The following is a 12,881-nucleotide window of genomic DNA, read 5'->3' on the forward strand; positions in this document are numbered from 1 at the left end:
TCCATGACCCAAAGGAAGCAATCCACCGTTTCCCAGTTAAGAACCAGTTGTTTGGCAATAGGTACTTCACAGACAATTTGTGAGCACTCTGACTGAGGAACCGTGGCAAAAATTTTTAAGTTGCCATTTTCGTTGGACATTATCTACTGGTGCAAAAATAAAGGGGCAGTCATAACTTTTTTAATAATTTCTAATTCAAACTCTAAAACACAGAAAGAAGCATTTTGTGTATATTTGACATTAGGGTCAACTTAGAATTAGACAAGCACAATAATATATGGAAACCAAATGGCATTCTTGGTATTCCAATGAAATATGACCAATTTCATCCTCATGAACAGAATACATTTCTACACCTCTTGTGAACAACCAGCCAGCTGAAAGTTTGGTTGGGTTGTAAGAATCTCGATGGTGAAATCAAGGTGGAGAATTAACAGTAAAGAAAGGATTAGTGGGTCAAGAGAAACAAAAACAAAGGCATTCAAGTGAAGCCTCTCCGACTCCTGTGCATGAAGAACAAACCAGCAGGACACACTAGAGCGCAGAGTGAGAAAGCAGTCAAAATCCTGAAATGACTCCTCTGTTTTTTACCAAACAAAAAAATCTCAAAAACCTGATAAGATTTGACATATCAGAAGCCATTTTTCTTTTTTACTACAAACAGAGGGCGTGCCCTCCCTGCTCTGGTAGCTGGGCTCGGTGGGGCGTGCCCACCCCCCAACCCCCATCTCTTGTTCTTTTTTTTGGAGCGCTTTTCCCTTCATGATCCACAAGTGAGCCACTGCAGCGCGGAAGTACAATGAGTGTGTGTCGGCAAGACTTGTGTGGGTGAGGAGAAGCTCCGGCACAAACGCAACGCGTCCCAGAAGGAGGGAGATGGAGGCTGAATTTCGGACTGTCGCAGAATTAATTTAAATCTCATCACGCGGCTCCTCTGGAGCAAAGCGAAGTGCTGCACTGTGTTTGAGTGCTCGCTATGTTCTGCATAGCAACAGAGCAGTGCTACTTTTTGCAGGCCTGCTATGAAGACTACTGTAAATGTGGTTCAGTAGCAAAAAAAAAAAAAAAAAAATATATATATATATTCCTAAGCAGAATCTAGTCTGCAGCTGGTATTTACTCCATTAATATCTGAAATGACAAGTCAGAAAATATGAAAAATAAGAAGAACATACTGTACCAAGGGGCATGGTTTTACAGTACAGTGGTCTCACTAAGTCGAGATGTCAATACACAAAATAATCTTCAGCCAGATAAGTTTGTCTGGTGTTCATATGGATTATTCTTTGATACACAACATCTAGTAATTACTGCTGCAGATCAAACACACATCAATGGTTTTCTCCAGCAGCTAAGTTCTAAATACTGTCAAAAAACAAAACAAAACAAAAAAACCTCAATCTTTTGAAATACTCATTAAATGCGATAAAGAATCCTGGTGCCTCAGACCAAGACAGTAGATGTGTTTAAGATGCAGGACATGGGGAATACATAAAGATTTTTGTTATATTGTTCTGCTTTCCCCTTATTTAAAAAGTTGTTTAAATTTGATTCAAAACTTCAGGGGAAAAAAAACCTGATTATTACTGCTTAACCTTCACTAAACGAACCTATATTTAGTGTAAAGGAAGCATTTTCCAAAAAGCTGCTCTGAATTGGATCTGAAACGTTCATCTCTGCTTAATCTGGCTTATAAAAAATAAAAATAATTTATAAAACACACTAAAAAGGGACTACTTCTCCCTCTTTTCCCTTCACTACCTGTCTCCTTACAGAACGCACAGCTACACTGGGACGCATATACAGGGCAGGCTATAAAAATATCCAAGTGCGGATGGTTGGGTTACTATGGCAACGCTGTAACCAACAGAGAGCGTGGTGTGCGAATGTGTGCTTCCATCCTGGAGCAGAAACCCCGCAGAGGTCAGAAACCGTCACGACAGCTGCGATGCTTGAAATCCAGTTCAGCTACACCTTTCAGCGGGAGAAACTCGCAGCTTGCACACTGACAACACTGACAACTTTATACAAATCTGCCTAAATAACTTGATCGCAGGTAAAGAACATCGTGTTCAACAAATCAAGGCCACAGGTATAAGGGAGTCTTGGTTTTCTCTGTTGCCCCGTTTACCAGGGTTTTTATGTTTTTCTGCAGCGTCTTCAATATCCCTTCGATATGTTCAGCATTTTGCTGTTTTACAGCCACAAACATCAGTGATTTCCAGTGGGATTAAAGGTAGCATAATTATGAAGTGGAAGGAAATGGTTCCACTTCATAATGGTTCTGATTTTTTCCTCATACAAATCTGAAAAGTGTGGCATGCACTTGTATTTTGCCTCACTGAGTCAAAACTTTAACACAGGATAGTAATATTGCACTTCAGCTCCAGTTTGAAGCTGGAAGAAAAACCTCCATCCCGGTTTGAAATTTTCAGCAGTACTGCCCCGAAATTAGTCAAGACCAAAAATATTTACACCCTTTTAAAAATTCTTGATCATATTTTTGTATGTTTTCAATTATTTTTATTAAAACTCATCTTTTGAGGATCTCCTTGCCATAACCCTAATCTTGAGTTCTCTGCAAAATGTCCCCATAGGAATCAAATCAGAACTCTGGCTGGCCTTCTCAAAAACAATATTACTTCCAATCAGAAGAAATGTTGATCAAATAAAACTTTCAACAAAAGTGTGTGAAGAATATTGGGCTTAACCTCCATATTCCTGTCGAATGACCCAGCTTAGCTTTTCCTGCTGAAGTAAAATATCCCCACAGCATTTTACTTCCACCACCATGTCACATTGAAGGCGTTGTGTTTAACTCCAGAGTTCGTTTTCAACCACACATTTTGTTTTGCATTTCAATCCGTTATAACTTCACCTTATTTTGCTTTATGTTGGTTTAATCACACAAAATAAAATAAAGTTTAAACAAAGAATTACAGCTAGAATTAACCTTTGCTTCGATTACTGAAAATGACCCTGACGAACAAGGTCAGCATAAGAAAACAAGACTGTAAAGAAGAAAAGACTTTGTTGTTGCTTTGACATAGTTCTGCTACAACAAATCCAGACATACTGGATGAAAGCATTCTTGATTTTTTTTCTAGGAAAAAAAATGGGGCCTCCAATATAAAGAGCCCCCCCTTGACAAGGCTCTGCAATCTTATTTCCACCTCCTGTTGTTTAGTCGAGCCACTCCTCCATTCTTCTTTTTCTCTCTCCCACAGCCTTGTTCAAGACCAGCCAGCCACAGCAACACTGCGTTACTCTCACTTGATGGTCTCAAAGCAGTAATTTAACTGCATAAACCATCCGAGAATGGTCCACAGTGTCTTTTTCCAAAGAGAATCTGACTGTTCAAGTTTGTAGAAACATTATCTAGCTCTTGACTGTACCCCCAAATGAGAGTTTTATAGAACTTCACTTACACGTTTCCAATAGTTTAATCCCTGACATTCAGTCCTTTTTCACTGCAACACGATCCAGTGTTTTTGGATTCCAGGTAAGCCTTTGTGTTTTCCATGAACCTCAAACACCCGGCGTCCCTGGGGGACCGAATTTCCCACCTGTCAGTTTATGCCTTGGCTGCAGTAGGTGGGGCGTGTGAGCGAAGGTTCCTAGCAATTTCTTATTGGCCTCAAACGGACAAAAGGGGAACCTAAGCTCTTCCAGTGGCAGACACAGTGAAAAGCTCTACGGCTTGGACCCTCCATTTTCTCATTTGACCCCACAAACATGAGATTCAGAGGACGCAGGAGGCTATGCCACACGTTTATGCATGAACCTCTTCGTGACATACAGTGCCGCAAAAATTATTCACAACCCAGAAACGTTTTCACATTTTCTCATGCTACAACCACAAACTTCAACGTGCTTTACTGAAACTTTATGTATAAAACTAACAAAAAGTAGAGTATATATAAAGTTGAAGGAATATTGATTAGTTGTAAGTTTTTTATTTTTCCACACAGTCCACTTATTTACTAATTAGGTAACTTCTAAAGACAATTTGATGCTATGTTTTTTTAATTATTTAGTGTTAGAGTAAAAGTATATGAAAGGCTATTTTGTTATTTAATTAATAAGATTTGGATTTAAAGGCTTGAAATATTGTTTTGTGATACAATTGTGATAAAAATAAAAATTGAGATTAAGAACTATTTGTTACTTATTTTTTAAGTAACTGAACGGCTGTGAATGCATGACATCAATTATAGCTCCCCCCCAAAAAAGAACAAAAACATATCCATTCGTGATGCCAGTCACATAAAGACTGCACGTGTAATTTGATCATATCTTCAAATGTACTGATATTTGTTGATATTCTCAATGGAGAAAATAGTAAAAACAACAATTCAGACAATAAGCAGTTAATTTAACATTGAATTGGATTCATTGCGACAACAATAAATCGAGGTTTTTATGACAAAACGTTTTCCATATAAATAGCAAATAATGCGATCAATGTTTGCCCCAGTTACATTCCAAAGATCATACATTGCAGTTTGTGGTTGAAACGTATCAGAACGTGGACAGTACATGGCGTATGCTTCAGTAAGGTAATGAAACATGGATTGCTGTGATGCTAATGAATGATCTGCTGGTTCTGAGCAGACAGCACAGCAGAACGTCCATAACACTGCAGTGAATATGGTGGAAAAAAAGAAAAGCTGCTGGGTCATGTACAGCGGGGAAGTTTAATACATGACTACACACGCTTATTGCTGTGCAAACTCCTCTGCACTCTTATGCTCAAATACAACCCAATCCCACAGCGAAGCTGGAAGGATTTTTAATGAATTAAGATGCTCCGGTGCTGATGAAGAACCCGGCTCCAAACACTGAACCCGAGTGGGCAACCGTTCTCTCACAACAACAGTCTCAGTCGACTCTCGTATCTCCTTCATGCTGCTCAGACATTCTGACTCCGGTGTGTTTCTTTGTCCCTCCGTGGCTAACTCGGAGTCACCTTTAGCTCGGTTTAAGGTTTTAGAATACGAGATCTGGACTGCGTTCACGGACATAAACTGATGTGACCTTATGTGCCTTTTACCTGGAAATGTTGATGTGACGGAGCACTTCCAGGAAGTCTGGAGCCAGCATATCTAAGCCATTTACACTGAAAATTGACACCAACATGAAGAACTGTGTTTAAAGGTGAAAGGACATGAATCTACTTTTAATGTCTCCCCGTTTACCAAAACTCTTACGAACAGCGCTGTAATTGTCTCGTCCTCATTTCTCTCTCTCAAATATCACACCTACTCCCAGTCGCAGCCTCCACCGTTTGACCCCCCCCACCTACAGGTGATGAGCTCATCTCTGCGGTTGCCTTAGTCACCTAACAACACGTCTGAGAAGCTGGCAGAGAAGAAGACCTGAACCAAAAAAACGCAGGAACAAAGCTCCGTGTTAGACGCCAGTGATGTCACCCACGAGGCCCGGGTGAGCACGGCAGGCCATGATGACAACAGCCTCCATCCTCCGAAACCGTGATGACTCACTCCGGCGTTCCACAGAGAGAAGGGGCAGCCATTATACGGCTCGGGATGAGATGTGGAAATCTAATGTGTGGTTATGAAACAATGGATGGTTCTAATCAGTATGCAAAACAAGAAAACATGTTCAACACCCCACCGCCCCCCATTAGTTAGACAGCAGATTATACAAGCACACAATATTTCCATCAGTGACATCTAAAACAGAAGGAGAAAAAAAAAAAAGCTCTGTTATAACAGTCTCTGGACGCGCTCCGTAGCTGTGTAGGATCAGAGTTCTGGATAAACGGTTTGAAGTTGGAGACGCTCAACATTTTACCCCAATCTACAGAAATAGAAGCTGGCCTTTCAAACTATGTACTGTTTATGTCAAACAGAGTTCAAAAATGAACACACCACGCTCCAACATAAGGATGTGCAAGAACAGATGAGAAACAAAGTCACTGACATTTATCTGTTCTGAAAGAGCTACAAAACCAATTCTAAGGCTTTGAGTTGCCAGAAAATGACAACGGTCACAAAATAACCAAGAAAGACATCTAACACACTGCCAGGGTTTCTGCAGGTTTCACCAGCTCAAATTTAATTCATAATGATCCTAAAAGGGTCATAACTTTAAGATCTGCATCATGACAGAAATGTACGAATGAAATTGCATATTTTATAAAGTAGTGTCAACCTTTTTTGCACAGAATGCCCGTAGCGTCATATCAGTTGATAACAGAAGTGAGACAGTGGCAAAGACAAACGTCGTCCGGCCAACTGGCAGTAATTCACACTTACCGATGATAGATGCACAAAAGCTATGTGGCTAGCAAGGATTTATTAGCAGCTAGTTAGTGGGAGCCTAAACTGCCTCAAATCACAGAACGTAATGAAGAGTTTGAGTCTGCATGCGACTGAAATGTTTGCCTGATGGACAAGTCTCACGAGAAAATAAACTACACACATATAGAATATACAAGCAAAGAATCCTGAAACAGCCAAATTCAAAACCTGTGGTCAGCATATTTAAGGCCAACTTAAATTTCTGAATGAATTTAAGACATTTTAAGGATTCATGAATTTAGGACTTTGTAAGGATGCATGGACACCCCGACTGTGTGCTTTCACAGTTAATGCAGGACTCAGCAACAAGCTCCCCAAGACTAAGGAAACTATTCTGTGGGCTGACAAGACAGACGCAGGATTTACAGTCCAACAGGGTGGTAGCATAATGCTCTGGGCCTCCTTTGCTGCTTCAGGACCTGGATGACCTAAATGATGGAGTCATCAATTCTGTTCTCCATCTGAAAAATCCTAAAAGAAAATGTTAAGTCAGCTTGGTCAGGCTTGGGTTTTGCAGCAGAAAACTAGTACGAAACATGCATTTCACCTTTGAATGATTCAAAAATACAAAACGTTGATTTTGGAGTGGCCTAGTCAAGACAAGCCCCAAGTCTGAAACAGATCTTGTGGAATGACTTTAAACAAGCAGCTTATGCTTGAAAGACTTTTAGAGTTTATATTATAAAACAATTCAGCAAAGACGAGTGACTGCCTTTTACCGAATCACGGCTTTAAAAAGTGCTTCTCACATTTGCTCATTATCTTTGATATTAAAATGTATTTAATAATTTGAAACATCTAAGTATGATCCAAAGAAAACAAGAAATCTGACAGGAGGCAAACATTTTTTCACTGCTTATTTCACACAATATTCAAAACTGGGCAAACAGACAGGAACTGTTTACTGTACATAAACATGGTTCTGTTTCAGGTTTTAATCTATACCAGGATAAATAAAAAAAAATCCGTTATGAAAACTTATCATTTTGACTCATTAAATTCTGAAGTCAAAAGAAAACAGCTTTTCATTTAAATTACTTGAGTCACACTGATTGTACGGATGCCACACTATTCTTTGCTGCCCTTTTGGCATTCACACAAATACACACATTGCAGTGTTGGTTCTCAAGAGGGATTTCCCCTCTCATTCTCAACTTCTCTGTTTAAAAATATGTCTAGTAGTGAAAGAAACAGCTCGACCGCCAGATGGGAACTGCTGACTCTTTAAGACAACAATGCTATGAAAACGAACAAATCTGCTACAGTGTCTGTCCGTAAAATAAACAGCTCACTGCAGGGCTGCTAGTGGCAGCTTAAAAGTTCAACTAATTTCCTTTACTGAACCTCCTGATAAAGCTAACAAATTTCAGAACATCAGAATAAAAAAAAATAAATAAATAAAAAATTTAAAAAAAAAATCTGAAAAATCTGAGTTTCCTGAGAAATAATAAAAAGTGACGAAGGAACATTTTGTGCTGAACATCTCTAAATCTGTACGTAAATAGGAAATTTAATTTTGATGAAGTAAATGAAAACCCAGACTAGTGGAAGCTAACGAGCTAGTCACATGTATGCTGTATGAATGTGCCTCATTATTCAAACTAACTACATTTGGTGCTTACAAGTACAAGATGCTAAAGCGGGTTTAAAATTGTTGAAATTGTTGTGACATCACCTCTGCTCCTGATACAAAAATTGTGTGACTTGTCAGTGGATTGAAGACTAGAAGAAAATTCACCTTCATACATCAACTAAAGTTTTAAAGCAATAACTCAGGACAAAGCATTGCTACAACTAGTGGTACTGTAAGAAATCGGCAATAAAACTGATCTGATCTTTTATCAAACATGGTCAATGTGTTGCATTATACAGTTATGTAATTTACACTTGTAATATAGGTGATCAAAGTCCTTCAAGGGTTCTGGACCTTGAAGGTTGTATGCATCACAACTACAGAAAAAAATGAAAGAGTTTGCATGTTCTGCATTTAGAATACATTTCACAGTCGTAAAATAAAAGCAGAGCCATGAAAGGAATTTATATGACACAGTTTGCAAAATAAGAAGAGTTTTGGGAAGCAATACATTTTAAAAAGCTGGGCTCAACCAGAAGGCACACATTCAAATCTCTTAACTCTTTCGCTTGTCCTCTACTTCATAAACTTATTTTAAATCTCCCTCAAAAACCAGGCCTGATGCCTTATCGACCTCCACATAAGTTTCAGCAGGTAAACTTCCTCAAATGATCGACACGCGAGACATCAGGCTGCACGGCAACCATCAGTCATCTCCTCTGCAAATCACACTGGACTGGACCGGACCTAATCTTCTAGCAGGAGACGCAAAAAAGTCTTAAACAATAAAAACAAAGTAGTTCTGATCACTGCGGGGGTTTTACGAAACAAGATCCCTCTAATCTACTGCTGTCAAACACAATTCCAACTTTGATTTAACAGCTTGCCTTTGGACTGCCTGAATAAATATGCCTAAACAGAACAATCTCTGTGTTTTCCCCTTTCCTTCCGCTGCTCAAGTCTGACACGAGTTTTTGAAGCCGTTTGATCTAAACAAATGTGACAGAGCGAGTCTTGTTCATTTTCCACCATCTGACTATGGTAAACGGATAAACGCCTCTAGGAACAAATAAAGTAGATAGCTTCACAGCTGGATGTTTTGACTGTGACATTCTGAAAGAGCACAACGTGTTGAGAAAGACCACATGGTTGGGTACAACTGGGGAAAAAAAAAAACCCAAAACATTACTATAAAACAACAGGAAGATTTATTTTTACACCGCTTCAAAAGGAAGCAACCTTTATGTAAATAAAGCCGGCGATTTTAGGATGCATAAGGCATTTATAATCCCTGCATGTAATGAATACTGACTAAAAGGGTCCAAACAATACAGAAAAAAATAAAAATTAAAATAAATAAATCATACATACAAAATACTTAGCATTTCTGTCTCATGTACAGAACTTGACACTGAACAGATGGTTCTCTAAATTCTGCACAAAAAAAACTGACACATATTTTTGGGCAATTTAAATGGAGCCATCTGATTTTTAATCAACCGAAGCAGGTACATGCTTTTATCGTTTTGCCACCCCTTAAAAAAACTTAAGCTGTCGTTCCAAATTACATAACATCATCTCTGATGTGGAAGATCAAGCAGAAACCATGTGAAGAACAAACACGACCCAAATTTCTCCTCACAATTGAGAAAAAAAAAAAAAAAAAAAAAACGGGAGTTCAAACCTAAGCGAGCGCAGCCAAGTTTATCCTCAAGGGAGCAGCTGGTAACGGGCCTGACGGGAGGGTTAACTGCGCTGTGATCAAAATCACTTTACATCTTCTAGAGGGACGTGGAGGAGGGCTGTTGATCAGAGAACGTAAAAAAAAACAAAAAAACATGCAAAATACAGAACACCAGGTCATCCAAGAGATGGGAGGAAAAAAGACATTGGATGAACAACAGATTTCGCATGACGCACTGGATGAGAGCTTAGAGAATCAGAACTATTTTCTCCCCCCTCTGTCCAAGTGCAATGAATCATCTTAACCATCACGTTTAAAAACGCTCCTTTAATTTTACTCCCACAGGCTGATTGAAGTAGCATTAAAGGCCATAGCTGAAGTCCTTGAACGCCTCGATTACTGTTTTGTTTTCATTTTGAAAAGACTTTATATAATTTTTACATAAATAGACAAATTCAAAGTGCTAGACGAAATATCGATTTCAATAACAGGATGTCACAAAATGTGTTTAGTAAAAAATAAAAAAGTGTTTTAAAAAGTGCACTGATAACGTAGTGTGTGTATTAACACTACACACCACAGGAAGTTTGATGGATTCTACAGTAAAGTCTGCTCAGTGGCTTTATATAAAAAAGCTGTCACATCCTCCTTATTGGAGGATGAACGATGACAAACCTGTGACCTAAAGCTGTTCCAGTTGTTATGGAAAACACTTGCAGGAGGTGATGAGTGGCAGGTGTGGTGGCTGTTTATGTCACCTCTGTGACCTTACCTAAATAATCCTGATGGATGCAGCGGTGCCAAATGTGTCATTGGGCACATTGGGGACACCTTCCCTCTCGAGGAGGCTGGTGTGACACCGCCAGCTTATAATGTGGGACACCGAGTTCACCACCAAAGTTGATACAATGACAGGAAAATACGGAATTAGGGAGTTTTCGGGCTGTTCCTAGCTCACTGCAGTGAGAGGACCCACACTAGCGGCGCCGTGTGTGTCGGTGGGGAGGAGGCATCACCAGGGGTAACGTTCCGCCTACATCACAGAGCCTCCCAAATCAAAGTCGAGAAACAACCTCGGAGTCTAAAAGTTGCGGTGAAACCTCAGCACCTCCAGCAGAGAGCTGCTGCACCCGCCGCTTTGCGGACTTTGCCGGGTCCTTTCCGCCGGGCCCAGGCGAGACGTGAGAGTGGGGCGCAGAGAAACACATTCTCTCCCCCCTCTCTCAAATGTTCCCCCTCTCGCCACCGACGTAACAACATGTCGGCAGAGACGGCCATGTTTTGCTGGTTATGTCGACACGGGGGAGGAGGAAAAGTAGACACGATGTTTCTCCTCTCTGCCTGCCGACGCCACAGTCGCCGCTTATCAGACTGAAACTCTCACACGGTGCTTGAAAATGTCCACCTAACTTCAGGAGGGGACACGTTGTGTCCCCCCGTACGCAGGTGTAAACGGCAGAGCCACGCAAAGTTCATGCGGCGAGACAACTTAAAATGTTTACACGGCGGCGTGTGGACGTCACGAAGCACCGAGAGGGACACAAACAAACAACAACACGCAGCTTCAACTTGGGGGGACTTTTTGATAAACAGCCGCGGCGAGACGACAGAGAACCAGAGGAAGAGTTTAGCCGTTTCTTACCTGCCCACCCCCTTCTTGACGCGACGTTCAGGTAGCGCGGTACAATCCCAACGCGACCGCTGGAGCAGCAAGCACGCCGAATGGGTTTGAAAGAGTCTCGCGGCGGCCCAATAGCCGACGAGACAACAGGCGACAGGGAAGGGAAAAAATTGGCGATCACAAGGAGGATCTACGCCAAAAGCCACATGATCGCCGACGTCAGAGTACGTATTTGCATGTCGTACCGGAGCGCCGGTGTCCGTCCACAGCGGCTCCATAGCGATATGGCCGTGAAAAGTTTGGCCGCCGGAGGAGAAAAGTGGGGCAAGTCTGCATCCCGATATCAGGAGGGAACCTGAAGTGTCCACCAGGCATGTCCGCGGCGCTGAAAATGAATGAACTGCGTGTTGTTGCTGTCAAGTTGCCCCTTGATGATGTCCTCTGCTCGGAGCTCATTGAATATTACATCCAGCGATGGGGCGTTTGCTACCACCCAAAGTCCAACCCTCCATCCACGGCCACGCCCACCAGCCCCATCCCTCAGAAGCAGAGCTGCTGCAGTGCTTTTTCAGCTGGAGGCGGTCTCTTCCAGCATGCAGCAGGGGAAACCCGCATTCAGCTCTGCCTCTCCTTCATTCAAAGTTAAAAAAAACTCCCTCCCTGCTGAATCTGTAGAGGTTAGTGTGAGGTCAGGGAAAGTGACTTGAGGTCACAAGCAGACATGCAACACTGACCTCCTCTGGATGCATGCAAAAACTGCTGACCTGGGCTCAGGCATAGTCTATTTGATGATACATTCAAGCAAAACCTGTGTAAGACAAACACAGAACCAAAACAGCGAGGTGTAATATTACAGTAAAGTTTGAAACCTGTTATTTTCGTTGCAGAGTAATGGCCAGAGTGTTACCTTTTCTCCAGACAGGTTTGCAGTAATAGCGTGTGTCTGAAAGTATAGTCTTTAAGAAATGTAAAACACGTTTTCCCCTACAGGTTTTCAAGTTAAAAATGTTGAAATGTCAAATAAGATATTCTTTATCAAGGGTGGAAGTTCACTCAAAACCATTATAGGTAAAAACTTAGGGCTAATAAAATAGTAATGTGCAGTTATGAAACAAAGGGATGGATTGTAAAAGGTGTAAAATGACCCCAGCTAGCCCAGTTGGGTGAGGGTTAGCTTCCCCTTCACCACTCTGTGTTGTGTCTATTTATTGAGTATATTTGTATCTCAGTGGCTCTCAAAAGTGTATAGAGTGCTAAGGAAAATTCTGGAAAACCTAAATTGGAAAGCCACATTTTTCTGTCAGGTGAATCAGATTTAATATTACTGTTGCAGCTTGTTAACACTTGCATGAAGTGAATCATAGCCAAAAGTTGGTATGTACCCAGTTTATTGCACCCTTGTTGTTTTATTTAATTCTAACAGATTTGTTTTGTTTTCCAGTAGAATGGCACGTGGAAGAGGCATTTTTTTTCCTGGGCTAATTTTGTCTATGTAGACTAGACTTTATTGTCCCCAAAGGGGAAATTCTTTTCCACAAACCAGCCCCCGCACTCCCATCACCGCATAGACAATAACAACCAACGGCTAGGTAGACAATAACATGCAGCATGAGACAAAACATAACGAACAAGATTCAACATAAAATTATATCCTTAGCGTGTGCTATTGTTTAGGTT

The 12,881-nt window shown here is 40.9% G+C and overlaps 1 protein-coding gene across 1 annotated transcript in view; it reads right to left on the minus strand.

Moving 5' to 3' along the window:
* Positions 1-12,072, minus strand: part of zhx2a (zinc fingers and homeoboxes 2a) — a 28,469-nt gene extending 16,397 nt beyond the window's left edge. The window contains exon 1 of the mRNA XM_008432016.2: positions 11,226-12,072. The gene's annotated coding sequence lies outside the window, so the exon portion shown is untranslated. The remainder of the gene's footprint in view (positions 1-11,225) is intronic.
* Positions 12,073-12,881: the final 809 nt, after the last annotated feature.

This window comes from Poecilia reticulata, linkage group LG16 (genome assembly GCF_000633615.1).
Source record: "Poecilia reticulata strain Guanapo linkage group LG16, Guppy_female_1.0+MT, whole genome shotgun sequence".
Lineage (NCBI taxonomy): Eukaryota > Metazoa > Chordata > Actinopteri > Cyprinodontiformes > Poeciliidae > Poecilia > Poecilia reticulata.